The 15,033-nt window shown below is 33.7% G+C and overlaps 1 pseudogene; it reads right to left on the reverse strand.

Moving 5' to 3' along the window:
* Positions 1-12,530: 12,530 nt before the first annotated feature.
* LOC131510337 (small ribosomal subunit protein eS6-like) lies at positions 12,531-13,271 on the reverse strand (annotated as a pseudogene).
* Positions 13,272-15,033: the final 1,762 nt, after the last annotated feature.

Here is a 15,033-nt window from a genome sequence, read left to right on the forward strand (position 1 = left end):
AAAGGGATTTGGAGGGGGTGGTTGCCAGGGAAACTGGAAAACCTGTACATGAGACTCTAGTTTCTCTGATTGCTAGGACAGGGGTAGAATTCTCAAGATAAATATTGGCCTAAGATTCTTCTTTTATGCTGTTGAACTCAATGAGACTTGTTGAGTGAAACTGGGATATCAGTGCAGCAGTTTAGAAGTTAAATTGCTGCTAATTTTTAATTCCTATAGAAATTATAATGTTGTTAGAAGAGTATAGAAATTGGTGCAAGTGTCATTCATTTTAGGCCTTACCACAGAAGGGCAAATAGGCACACTTATATCTACCTAATAATATCTTTGAGTGAGGAGTTCATGGTATACTATTCAATGGTAGAGGCTCTTTGGAAAAAGGGCATGAATAGCAGGTGTCAATGGGTTACTTAATGAATTCAATGAGTGCATAATTATGGAAACTAGTTGTGCCATTATTTAAGGTCTCATTTCTCTTGGAAGCTAGATTATCCTTGAGAAGTAGCTATACATGACTGATATTCCTTAGAGTGAGGACTTCAGTAAACAATGTGTTAATAGCAGCCAGGATCTCCCTGGGAAATATGTTTCTCAAGACCTATCACCTCTACCTGTTTGTCTCAGCTTCTTCCTGTTCCACTGAATCCCCTCCTGTAGTTACTCCTACTTCAGAATTACTGAGAATCCCTTAGACTTGGCATCTCCCCAATTGTCAGAAACCTGGATCCTTGGAATGGTAGAAATAGAGGGACCGAGTAGGAAATTGTGACTCTCCAATGTATATAGTTGGATGTTCAATAAGTTTTAATTGAATGAATGAATTTAAAAAACTGTGTCTGAGTTGCTGTCACTAGGACATTTATTTACTCATCAAAAATGATGGGGATTCCCTTAGATTTATTTACAGAAAGAGGTCAAAGCTGCAGATGGTCAGATTAATATGAGAGTCCAGATGGTGTCTTGTTTTGTTTGGGTATTATTGTTTGACGAAACAATTCCAGATTTCTCTAATGTACCTCAGGCAATTTTAAAAAGAAAATAAATACCTCAAATAAATGAAAAAAAACCAATTTCAACATGTCTACATGTATTATAGAAATATCCTTTAATTCTGTTTACCTCTGAAGATACTATTAAATATAGAATCTCAGTATCAGCTGGACTTTGAGGTAGTCTTGCCTTTTATGAAAATTTTTCAGAGATTTAACCAGATTATAGCCCCTCATTGCTAAGATAAAGGAGAATCATCATTAAAATTAGAAAAAGTTTGCAATATTTTAGGAATGCCATTGGTCATTTTCAAATTCACCCTGGGTATAATATAGGTAACATATTTTTTTTTCTTTCTTCTCATTTCTAGGATGGATAGGCCTGAATTTACCCCAAGGATGGGAAACCAAGCAGAAACAATTTGTTCAATTACCTTCAAAATTTCAATGATATAACATTCTGGCTTGAACTGAGAATGTTACAAAGCTTTTTTTTTTTTTTTTTTTAACTATGAAGCTTTATTTCATTAGGGTATTCCTGTGATTTTTAAAAATCATTTGTAGTATACTCCTTCAGTTATACAATATAGTAAAACAAATTTAAATATGGGAAACAAGTTTTGACTTGATTCCTTATAAAACATAGCATAGAACATATAATTTGAAAAGATGCGGATTTCCACACAAACTTCTCATTTACTATAATTAAAAAAAGAAAACATTATGTGTAGTTGTTAGTTGTATTAGTATTGAGCCCACATAATTACTTCTACTTTTTTTATTTTGAAAAATACTATAGAGGGGTCACTGTATTCTCTAATATCTGAATTTGTAGATGAATATTCCTTTCCATAGATAATGATGCTAATTTTAGAAATAAATTTTATAGACATACCATGTACTTTTATTTTATTTATACCACATATAATATACCATATATTTTGTATTTTATTTATGCCATGCATAAAATTCTTCTAGACAGGTGTTAATTTTGTGGCAAGAACCTAAAGCATTGACTACCCAAAGTTATGAATACAGAAAACAATGAATCCAAATTCTTTTCCCTAGTATTGTTAGAAAACTAGAAATGCTTTTCTAGTATTTCCTGGATTAACTACTATATAAAATTATAGCCTACAATTCTTAATTTTTAGTGGACCAATATTTCACAATATGTTTTAGCTTATATTATCAAGCAATTTTCAGACAGGAGGAAAAAGTCACTAAGTGCTATTTTTCCAAACTTAGTTGCTTTTTTTTCTTTTGAATACTTGAGCTACAGTTGATTATCTTTTCCTGTCAAAATGACCACCTTTCTACAAAGGAAAATAAGCACAATTATGATCATCACTAATATTGATATTTATTTTAGTCAAAATTTATCGATATTCTCTGGGACAAGAGAGCAGATATACAAAGGACTCAAAAAAAGGTAACATGGAAATATGACTAAATAGATGTAATTGGAATTGAGAAAGGTAAAGGGAAATATTATATTAATAAAGTGAATGTAAATCTATGTATAAAGCTAAATACTCCAAAGAATACTTACTTAAAAATTCTAATATTTTTCATTCTGAAGCGTCTCTTAATCCGGTGCTTCTTAATGTTTAATGTGACTCCTATCTAACGGGCATCTTGTTAAAATGTGGATACAGATTGAGCAGGTCTGGGTTGGAGTCTGAGATTCCAACTAAATACTGTTGATAGTGTTGATGTGTGCACAACACTTTGAGTAGCAAGGGTTTGGAAAACAACCTGAAAATTCAACTCAAAAATCTGTAGTATGAAACACAAAATTAAGTGCAAAGATTATAATTAGTTAAATTAAGAGATAAAACAAAATTTTACAATCATCATTAAGATATATAGAACACAGTACTTTGAAATACTAATCTGTATGTTTTATACATTATGTTATTGAATGGCTACTCAGTATTTACAGAGAATAAAAAATTGGGGACCGATGCTTGTTGAGTCCTTGAAGGGTGAGACATTGGGCATATGATTTTTATTTGAATCACTCTTCATCTGGCTTCCAAAAATGAACTTCAAAGTATCTGTAGTTTCCTAGAAATATTAGAAGGGTTGAATTCGACCATGTGTGCAGTTTTTCAGGGGACGGAGACCACGGATCCCAGATGTTAAATGGTTATAAAAAAAGAATCTGAAGAGGGACACCTGGGTGGTTCAGTCGGTTAATCTTTCCACTCTTAATATTGGCTCAGGTCAAGATCTCTGTGTCCTGGCATCCAGACCAGTGTGTCAGGATCTGAGCTGGGTGTAGAGCCTGCTTGAAATTCTCTCTGTTCTTCTCCCTCTGCCTCTTCCACCGATTCACACTTTCTCGTGCTCTCTCTAAAAAAAAAAAAAAAAAAAAAAGAAAGAAAGAAAGAAAGAAAGAAAGAAAAAGAAAAAAAGTATGAAGAGATTTCAGAGATTCTGAATTCTGATTCCTCAGTTATTAACTTTAGGAAGACAATAAGTGGCTGTAGCACCAGAATCATATCTATATCTATCTATACACATACAGTATACATACATATATACATGTGTAAACATATATATATATATATATATATATATATATATATGTTTACACGTATGCATATACACATATAAACACACTGTGCTTATAATTTGCTAACATACCTGAAGAAAATAATTGATTCTTTTGTTAGGAATCAAAATACTTAATTTTATTTTAATCTATTTACTATCTTTTCTGTAATTATACATGAAAATAGGTAATATAAAAGTTGAAGAATAAATGATCTGTAGCTTTATTTCAGTGCATCCAGGACTTATTATTTATGTATCTTATCCACATTGATCTTGAATTATAACTTAGCAAGTATAAGGATATTTATCATTTTGAAAGTAATTATACGATTTTCCTTGCAAAAAAAAATTATGTGAGCAAACATGCAAAAATACAATTCAGAACTTTACATTGCATTGTCATTAAATTTGAAAATCAAAAAAGCAGGGGATCCTGGGTGGCCCAGTGGGTTAAGCATCCAACTTGATTTTGGCTGAGGTCACGATGAGGTTCGTGGGATAGAGCCCTGAGTTGGGGTCTGTGCTGACAGAGCAGAGGCTGCTTGGGATTCTCTCTCCTCTCTCTCCACCCCTCCCCTGCTCATTCTCTCTCTCTCTCTTTCAAAATAAATGAATAAACTTTAATAAAAAATAAAAGTAAAAAGGAATCAACCTATATCAAATTTCATAAAATTTACAAAGCACAGCATTTCTACTTGTATCTGTAATACTTCTACAAAATTTTGTATAAGAAAGTTGTTTTATTTAGTTATTCTGGAAGCTGGAAGAAAGAACTCTCAAATGAACTTTGGTTTTGGGAGAACAAAACAAAACAAAGTCAGCATCAGAAAATGAAGTATATTATCTTAAAGAATCTTCCAGTATGATGAATTATTTCTCATTGGCTAGTTGTTCTGGACATCCAACAAAGATGGAATCGAAGTTAGGGGTAATAGGAGTAATTATGTGGGATAAAGATTTTACTTAACTTAAAATTAATTAAATGGTCTTTCAAGGAAAAATGTGAAGTATCTCAAAAGCCACCTTTCATAAGCTGTGGTCATAATACAGGTGATGACTATATCATTTCAGTATAAATTATGCTGTTTGCAATTGGCGACATTTCATATATATCATATTGTCAAAATTTCAAATATGTATATAAATACAACTTAAATATGTATTAATTTTAAGATCCCTATAGGGGACAGTCTTGTTATTAATACAGTGAAGAACAGATGCTCTAGCATATGGCATACTAACTCATGTTTATGTTAATTTTATGTAAATAGGATTTTAATACAGCAACATTAATCTGTTGTTGGTTTGGTTTTCTGATATATCACTTTACTCTCTTTTGGGTGAGATTAATGTAGGTAGTTTAGATTTTCTCAAAAAGTCCCTTTTTTAGCAGTGTAAAGAGTAACAACTTCCTTAAATCTTTAACAACAAATGTTTAAATAGAATGTCAGATTCATAAAGAAACCAAGAATTTATCTACATCTTGTTCTCTTGCTCAATTGAAGCAGATTTGTTAAAAATACAAATGAGAAACAACATGGTATCAGCAGAGAAAATAAACATAAGGTTTTTTAAAAATTTTTTAAATGTTTTTATTTATTTTTGAGTCAGAGCAGAGCATGAGCAGGGGAGGGGCATAGAGAGAAGGAAACACAGAATCTGAAACAGGCTCCAGGCTCTGAACTGTCAGCAGGGCTCGAACTCATGGACTGTGAGATCATGACCTGAGCTGAAGTTGGATGCTTAATCGACTGAGCCACCCAGGCGCCCCTAAACATAAGTTTTATTTCAGCTAAATAGCTATCATTTGGATAGGTAAAATATATTGGAGGAAAATCCCCCAAATTATGTTCTTATCAGAAGTAAATATATATTTCTTCTATTTTAGAAGTTAACTGGACACTATTTTTATTAAGGAGATTCTGGTTAGTTTTTAAGGTATATTCATCTGCTTTTACGTTATAAGCCCAAAAATGTTTCCACTTTATGTATATATTTATGTATGCATGTGTGCATGTATGTATTCAATAGTAATGCAACTTTAAAAATATACTTTTTAAATTGATATGTTTTTGACATATAACATTGTATTAGTTTTAGATGTGCATTGTATTCATTTTAGTTTAGATGATTTGATATTTTAATATATTGTGAAATGATCACCACAATAAGTCTAGTTAACATCAGTCACCACACAGTTATAATTTTTTTCCTTGGGATGAGAATTTCAAGATATACTCTCTCAGCAACATTCGAATATGCAATACAGTGTTGTACTGTGGTCACTATGACTTATTCATCTTAAAACTAGAAATTTGTGCCTTTTGACCTCTTTGCCCGTGTTGCCCATTGCCCAACACCCTCCTCTGGTAACCAACAATTTATTGTCTGTATCTATGAGTTCAGTTTTTATTTTTCTTAGATTTCAAATATAAGTGATACCTCACAGTATTTGTCTTTCTCTGTGTGACATTTCACTTAGCTTATTGCCTTCAATATTTTTTAGTATTAAAGTTTTCAGAATAGAAATATAATAATTCACATTCCTACTAGATGAAATATAATAGAGGAAATTTACCTCTGTTGTTTACTCAGAATTGTATTAACATTATGCTGAAATAGGGGCGCCTGGGTGGCTCAGTCAGTTAAGCGGCTGACTTCAGCTCAGGTCATGATCTCGCGGTCCGTGAGTTCGAGCCCGGAGTCAGGCTCTGGGCTGATGGCTCAGAGCCTGGAGCCTGCTTCCGATTCTGTGTCTCCCTCTCTCTCTGCCCCTCCCCCGTTCATGCTCTGTCTCTGTCTCAAAAATAAATAAGACGTTAAAAAAAAAAAAAAAAAACCCATTATACTGAAAGATAGAAAATGGGCTATTTGATACTATTTTAATATTTATTATAAATTCACGCTGATTTATACTTAATTAACATTGAGTTTTAACTATTTCAAGTTATATTATGAACTATAATATTATTATACAATATTTAACATATCTTATAATCCAACATTAAAGTATATTTAAAACAGAAAATGAGTCACCTATATCTCATGCTCATAATAAAATTGTATTGATTTTGTGATCTGGATTTGTAGGAGTCTGGGAAATAAATTCCTCCTTTTTTTCCCATTTAAAAATAATTATTTTTAAGATATTTAACAGGCATTGTTTTTAAAAGGTCAGATTTACATTTATGTAGCTATGAAGCAGATATACATGCTATTTTGTTTTTGTGGTTTGATCAACTCAATTAAGATCAAGATAGATTTTTAAAAATACATAATTCTAGTCCAAAATGAGGAATTAATGTAATTTAATTCAGGATAAAGTCAATTTCCATAAGTAAAGGGAGGCTATAGTGATTTAAAGACATGAATGACATTTTTGTAGGCAAATTATGGATATTTGAATAATGACCAAACACTGTTATGGGATAGAATGACACTAAGCCCCAATTTATGGTTAAATCTAAGTTTCAACAAATGTTTTTGAATCTTCTTTTGGACTCATTTGTTATGCATATGAAATGTTTTTTTTTTCTTTTTTGTGAAAGAAGTTTATATAGAAATATATTTAAAATGTGTGCTTAAAATGAAAACTTTTGTTATTTGATAATATGAGATAATAGTGATGCAAAATACTCCTAGATTGATTCAGAAGGAAATATCACTAGCAGTCAGACTAATGTTGAAATTTAATTAAAGGTTCAGATTATGTTTATCATGATTTGAGAAGAATGCACTGTTTAATGAAATATTTGAGGTGGATAACAATTTTAACAGAGAAAATATGTGCCTTTTCATATGACCTCATACTATCTTCATAGAGCAATGTTTTCCTGCCTACTCAAATTACCATTTGAAGTGTGATTGTAGATATCTTATAAATATCGAGGTTAATGATTGCTGCTATCTCACAGAAAAGAGTTTCAACTTCTGAAATCTAACTACTTTTGGGACATACGCTGAGGTGTATAAAATCCCCCAGCTGGAATCCTGTATTCTTCAAAGAACCAAGCCATTCTTTGTAATTGTGATAAGTACTCAATTTAATTTTTTCAAAAGATCTGTGATACCCTGAATTTAAGTATAAAGGCATAGGATATATCATCCTGCCTCATGACATGTGTAGTTTCTGAAGTCAGCAGTGACATAATTCATAGAAAGAAAACAATTGATTTTATTTCTGGTGTTTAAAATTTGGCACAATGCATGCCATTCTTGTCCATGGATTGTCACTGCGGCCTTCTGACAATGTTTTGTTTTGTTTTATGTTTTTTTTTCAACTTTTTTTTTAATTTTTTTTATTTTTTATTTTTGGGACAGAGAGAGACAGAGCATGAACGGGGGAGGGGCAGAGAGAGGGAGACACAGAATCGGAAACAGGCTCCAGGCTCCGAGCCATCAGCCCAGAGCCTGACGCGGGGCTCGAACTCACGGACCGCAAGATCGTGACCTGGCTGAAGTCGGACGCTTAACCGACTGCGCCACCCAGGCGCCCCTGTTTTGTTTTATGTTTTAAACAAAAAGCCAAGGTACCAAAGAGAATCTGCTCTCTCTATATAAAATCCCAAATACCTGAAATAGAAAATAATATCTTGACAGGTATACATTCATGACATTTAATTTGGGAAATGACAAAAAATGTAGAGAGACAGGAAGTATAGCACATGTAAGATCCTAAATTCTCTAATAAATGTGTTGATAAATGATATACAATAACAACACAGAAATAAGAGTCCTGTTGTTAAGAGATGGGCATTCTATTCAGGGGAGAGCTGTCACTTTGAAAGGTCAATAAATTCTTTTTATTCTCAAAATCTGTGGTCATTGGGATGTCCCGGGAATTTACCATCCAGCCACAGTGAAAGGACAACTCATGTCATCATCAGGAGAATACGATCGGATCATATATCTTTACTTGACAAGAGCTGGCAATTTAATCTGACAAGATTCTTGCCAATGAGGACAGCTTTAGGAGTTCCACTGTTGTGGTAAAGATTTGACATGTCATTGAGGGATGTTGTGCAGAAGCCTGACAATAAACCAGCACTTGCTAATGCAGTTTAGGATTGCTGTAAAAATTTATTAGAAACCAGAGACTGTAAAATCACTATACTTCTTCAGAACTGTTTTTCTTTCCCTTGCTGAATATTTATGTGATGTTTAATGCACAGCACATGTTTTAAAACTTGTTTCCTGATGGTGTAAAAGAAGTCTATTATAATGCACATGAAATTGCACAAAATTCAATTAAATGCATGAGAGAGTAAGCAGAATGTCCACCTGTAAGCCCATTTTGACAAGATTTTTTTCATTGATGGTTTTGGTGTCTGTAAATTTAAAGAGCTTCAGTAATGGCCCTTATGTTTTAAGAAACAAAAGATATGTACATTCATCTGGGGATTAATTTAACAGAACTTAAAAGCATGTGTGACTTGGAGTAGCAGTATTCTATGTATTTTATTTAGAAGGGATGAAGAGAAAATCTAACTGTAAAATTACAATTAATTGTTAGTGCAACTGTGGCTGCTAGGTGATTCTATACAATCTATATTGTCACTAAAGGAAAACAGAAAAGGCAAGGCAGACAGTACAATTCTGTCTGTTTTTGCAGTATAGCAGCTCTTCAAAAGTTATTTCCAAATAATTATGTGGGCCAGCTAATTCCTAGGTAGAAATCACAGCTCTAGATATGTTCAAGCTATAATTTAAGGTAAATAAGATTATCAATAATATATCAACAAATAAGACTAACCCTGCGCACCCAACCCTTGCTGCATACCTATCATATTCAAGACAATCTGCCAGCTGCTATGGGAATGTAAATGTAAGAGACACAGTCAAAAATACGCAGCATAAACAAATACTTAGGAGTTTGAGAGTGCTATATCCTGAAAGATATAACCTCAAGGTGACTGGCCAGCATGAAAGCATAATTAAAGGAAGACACATATTGATTTGAAATTTCTCCACCCTACCTCCCAAGTGTTCTTTAGGATCTTAAAGCTATCTCTCACCTGATAAATCCATTGTACGAATTTACTCAAACAGCTGTAACCATTTTATTCTCTGCTCTCTATTTATTCAGTCTTTTCCCAAGCTCTTCAGTAAAGGATAAACCTCATTCTGGCTGTCCTCAACAGGAGTCCTTAACTCTGTGTCACTCCTCTCTGCCACGAGTACCTGGGGAAAGGCGTCTGAGACTATTTGGGAGGAAAGAATCATATTGGAAACACTCGGAAATGGTTGAAAGACTGACAGCACGATCAGGCATACCTACACAGAGAATACAGTTTGGCAGTCAATCCGTCATTGCTTTATTCCCATTTAAGAAAGGAGCAATTTTTACCTTGAGGATTGTGACTGCTCACCGAGTTGCATTTCAGACTTTGCTGCATTTCCCCTGCATTCTGCAGACATGGCACTCTTATTCCACTTCACACTAATTGTGATTGCTGACTCGTGCCTGGATGGGAGGCTGCCAAAAGGGCAGGTATCCCAGAGAGACATCATTACCCAGGTTGGCAAATACCTGAGAGCCCAATTTAATGATACAATCTTATTTTACAACAAGGGGCAGGCTTCCAGTCTCACAGCATCAGTTCCTGACCGTAATATTGTTTGGCAAAAGCCTTTCATATTCTTTTGCAAAATAAGAAGAAATAAATCGTGTTGATATAGATCAATGGTAGATGATCAGATAACCTGAAAAGAGTTGGGAAGATGTGAATAGCTTTAGGGTCAACATATTTATCTAATTGATGAAGAATAAAAGTTGATGCCTTGCCTAGAATAACTTAAGAAATTATATACATAAAAATAGCTTTCTATAGAGAGTCAGAACTCTGTTTTTACCAGACTTTGTTCAGATATTCATTCTGGAATTGAGGTCACTGCTAAGTCTTTGAAAACTAGATGGAATGGGTATGACAGGGGAGAGAGGATCTTTGTAAGCACCCAGAAGGATACACAACAGTCTTTATATTCACTGTTATGTTTTAGTGCTGTATGCTGAAAAGACTAAACATGCTAACACACTCTACCTTTGCTTAATTTGCATGATTTTTTAAATGAAAATTAATACATGTATGGCAGAAAGAAAGAAAGAAAGAAAGTCTAATGGTGTAATGAGTAAGTTCTCCTTACCCAGATTCCAAATCCACATCAATAATGACAACCAGTGTTAAAAATTATTTGTGTATATTTCAAAAACTATCTTCACATGCAAACATAAATATGTGGGTGTATGCACAAAAACACCTCTCTAAAATATATGCATCAAAGCAGAGTATGCACAGTGCTTATTTTATTTTTGTAGAGATTCTATATTGCAACACATACAGGTGTTCTGGCTTTCTGTTGAATAACTGAAGAGTAACATAACACTCCATTATATGGGTTTGTCCCAATTCCATAGTGCCTTTAAGGACACTTATTATTCCGACTTCCAAACATGAATCATCTTATACATACTTCTGTACATTTGAAGAAAAAAAAATTGGTTGGATTAATTCCTGGAAATGAAATTACTGGTCAATGATTTGATCATTTAAATTTTTGAAATATATTATTAAGTCACTCTCAAAAAATTGTCCCAATTAACACTTGCCACAGTACATATGGAGAAAGTGCCTGACTTTTTCGTACTCTTGCTAATGCTGTGTATTTTCAAACTTTCCCAACTTTTTTCAACTTGATAGGTGAAAAGTGGAATCTCATTTACATTTCTTAAAGTGCTAAGCTAATGGGCGAATATAAGAACTTTAGCAACATTTTAATGTGGGTGAATCAAACACATCTTCCAGCTGTAAAAGTTAAGAGACCCCATTTCAAATTCACAAAATTACTCACTATGTTAGTGATTATGCATGTGATTCTTTTTTAATCAGATTAAATTAACCACCATATAGATTTTAATAGACACTAATTAAAGACCACCAACTAAACTTATTGTGGATAATCATGGTTGTGAAAATTAATGGTTAAAGAAGAGGAATTTTTTTTAAAGATTCTAGGCAGATAATTACACTCAATTTAAATCAATCTTTAGTGTAGTAACTTAAGTATCTAGCTGCAGGCAAGTATTATGGCAATAGGATTTTTATAGTACAAATTCTGAAGTGCAGAAAAGTTTCAACTCAGTGAAAACATTTGAAAACAATAAAAGGTTTCTTTATTGTGAAATTACTGTAGCTTTATCACAGAAATAAATTTTGTCAATAATGACAATATCATAGCTATTCAGAAGTCTATAAGAATTAAATCTAAAGAACCAAAATACTTGATAAATACCTATAGTATACCCATTTAGTTGCTAAGATATTCATTTAAACCATGTCAATCATGTGTTTTTTTTTACTCTATGATGCAGCTCAAAGTTTGACTCCTACCTTTTCCAGACCTTCAAATCATAAACCTTCACTCCTAGTTAAATCTCATCCATAGTTTAATAATCACTTAGTAGAGGCAGAGAAAGGCAAAACAGACAGCTTAACCTCTATGCCGGGCAAAACCTTATAAAATACTAATCTATAGTCTTTTCTTTGTGACACATTTTAATCTTCCATTACTGAAAATGTTCTTCTTGTCCTCTTTTTCTTAATTTTTGGGATTCTAACTTAGGAATAAAGCCCATATTTCTTAAAACATTCAACTTCATATTTTTAGAAGGTAAAACTCTTGCCAGGCAAGGGTATTGATATTTTAGGTGGAAAGCATCAGATTCCCAATTTCCCCATCTGCTGTCTCATGTTCTCTTACAATCTTATTTCTCAAATGAAAATGTCTCTGAACTTGGAGCTACTAGGTAGGGAGGATAATTTTAAACTTTCAGTTTATGAATAAATTCCACAGATAGAAAGAAACCTTGTATGCTAACTCATGTTAGTGTCAGTGTGCAAGGTTATTAACCAAAACATTTTTTTTCTTTATACATAGTTTTGTTTTGTTTTGTTTGATGTTTGATCTTATTTGTTACTCTTAGAAAAATCTCAATTTTGGCTGGACTCAGACTTAGAGGTAGAAACTCTCAGAGAAGACAGCCTCTGTCTCTTGGCAATCTGTTTCTGGTATTTTTCTTTGGCTTCTGTCATTTTCTTGGCCAAAAGTTTAGCATGTCCTGCAGCCTCTTCTTTATTTTTCTTAGTACGCTGTTTCTTCAAAGCAATACGCCAACATCTATGTTGGAGGACACATGGAATACAGGATGCTGAATCTTGGGTGCTTTGTTTCTAGGTTTCTTAACTTCTTTGTTTAGGGGCTTTCTCACAGCATACAGGTGGACATCATCTTCCTTAGAGAGTTTAAAAAATTTGCAGATTCTGCTAGCTCTTTTGGGTCCCAGTCCATAAGGCACAGTAGTATCAGTGAGTCCAGGAATATCTTTCTCCCCTTTTTTTCCTACAATGACCAAGTTGAGAAAGCTAGGCAACCCCAACAGAGTTGTGCTTTTTTTCTCCAGTCCTCCTTGGTCTGTAGCAGGAATGCCCTTTACGCATCAGCAAAAGGACATGGCCATAGGTCGACACCCTGCTTCATGGGGAAGCCTTGTTTGTCATTGCCACCACTGATTCAGACCATGTAACCCTTCCATTCTTCACCTAGAGCATCAGCAGCAACTTCTGTGGCCATTCACTTCTCATAAAAGGTATGAAGTTTGAATTCATCAACCACTTCAATGAGTTTCTGGCAGCAAGTAGCTGGGAAAGAGGTGTTCAGCTTCATGTTGAAGCAGCTTACAGCCTCCAAGGCGCCACAAAAAAAAGGTCTTTATACATAGTTAAATGACTGTCGATGGATTTGAATGCATCGGTACAGTGATAAGCCACTCCAAAACATAAATATCTTATTTACACAAAACGTATCTTCATTCACCTTTTATGTCCATAGAGAAATGTGATCTGGGATGTCTGGGCCTCCATCACATTGTCTGTTTGAAACGCAGAGTTAATTGGACATTGTGAGAAAGGAAAAGAGAGATTGGAGAATGGGCATTTTGTTGCCTCTGTCTGGAAGCGATACACATGATTTCAAATAAAATTTCATTAGCTAGAATTTGTCACGAGTCTTCCTAAATGGTGAAAAGCTATGAAATAAAATGTTTGCACAGAAGGAGAGGACAAGAGGACATTGGTGAAGACTAATAATTTCTACAAAATTACTTTTGTTATAAAAAGGCAGTTTTCCTAAATGATATAATGCCTTGTTATGAAGCTATAGTAATTAAGAAAGTATATTATTGCCATAGAGTTGAACCAAGAGACCAAATAAATAGAATAAAGATCCCAAAAAGATTCCTGCTAAATTAGAACTTAAACATCTCACAAAGATGACACTCCCATTGGTAAAAAAGGAGACACCATTCAATGGAGGTAGGAAAATGATTATCTACAAGGAAAAAGATAAAATCCAATCCTTATTTCATATAATAATTTAGCTCACTATTTATCAAGGGTGTTAAATCTAAGAAAAATTCAAACTCAGTAAACAATATCGATAAGTATTGTTTAGAACTTGGATACCAGGGAGAAAGTTCTTTTTTTTTTTTTTAAATATTTATTTTTTGAGACAGAGAGAGGCACAGCATGAACGGGGGAGGGTCAGAGAGAGAGGGAGACATAGAATCTGAAACAGGCTCCAGGCTCTGAGCTTTCAGCACAGAGCCCAATGCGGGGCTCGAATTCACGGACCGCGAGATCATGACCTGAGCTGAAGTCAGACACTCAACTGACTGAGCCACCCAGGCACCCCAGGGAGAAAGTTCTTAAAAGAAAAATGTAACTGTGTTAAAGTCAACAGCTTTTGCTCATCGGGTACCCTAAAAAATAACAACAAAAAATGTGAATATTTTTTTCAATGTTCACAGCAACCAGTGTTTCCCATTGTAAATGAATATACTGTAATATTTACACAATGGATTATTTCCAGCAGAGAAATTAAATAAGCCATATCAACAATAGGTGAACCTTAGCAATATCATATTAAATGAAAGACTCCCAAACAAGTAGATGTAGCATGATGTCCTTTATATAAGTTCAACAACTGAAGTGCAACAAAAATTGAAATATAAATATAATATAATTGAAATACAAAGAAGACAAACAATATGTATAAATGTGACAAGCTATAATAAGAGGAAAAGAAGAAAATGGCAAACATGATTTTGTACTACAGAGTGTGTTCACAGGTATGTACTACATTATTAAAAGTAGCTAAGTCATTAATAATGAGAAGATGTTGTGGATCAAGGATTATAGTTAATCTACTCTGTGAATTTAGGCACTTAGATAATTAATAGACACATTATTTTTACACATTGTTTCAGGAAAGAATTTTCATAAACACAAAATAGGGGCCCTGATTTAACAAGTATTTCTGTTTAAAAATGGAAATTTTGGGGTGCCTGGGTGGCTCAGTCAGTTAAGCGTCTGACTTCTTCTTGGGTCATGATCTCACAGCTCATGGGTTCAAGCCCCGCATCAGGCTC

Source organism: Neofelis nebulosa, chromosome 1 (genome assembly GCF_028018385.1).
Source record: "Neofelis nebulosa isolate mNeoNeb1 chromosome 1, mNeoNeb1.pri, whole genome shotgun sequence".
Taxonomy (NCBI): domain Eukaryota; kingdom Metazoa; phylum Chordata; class Mammalia; order Carnivora; family Felidae; genus Neofelis; species Neofelis nebulosa.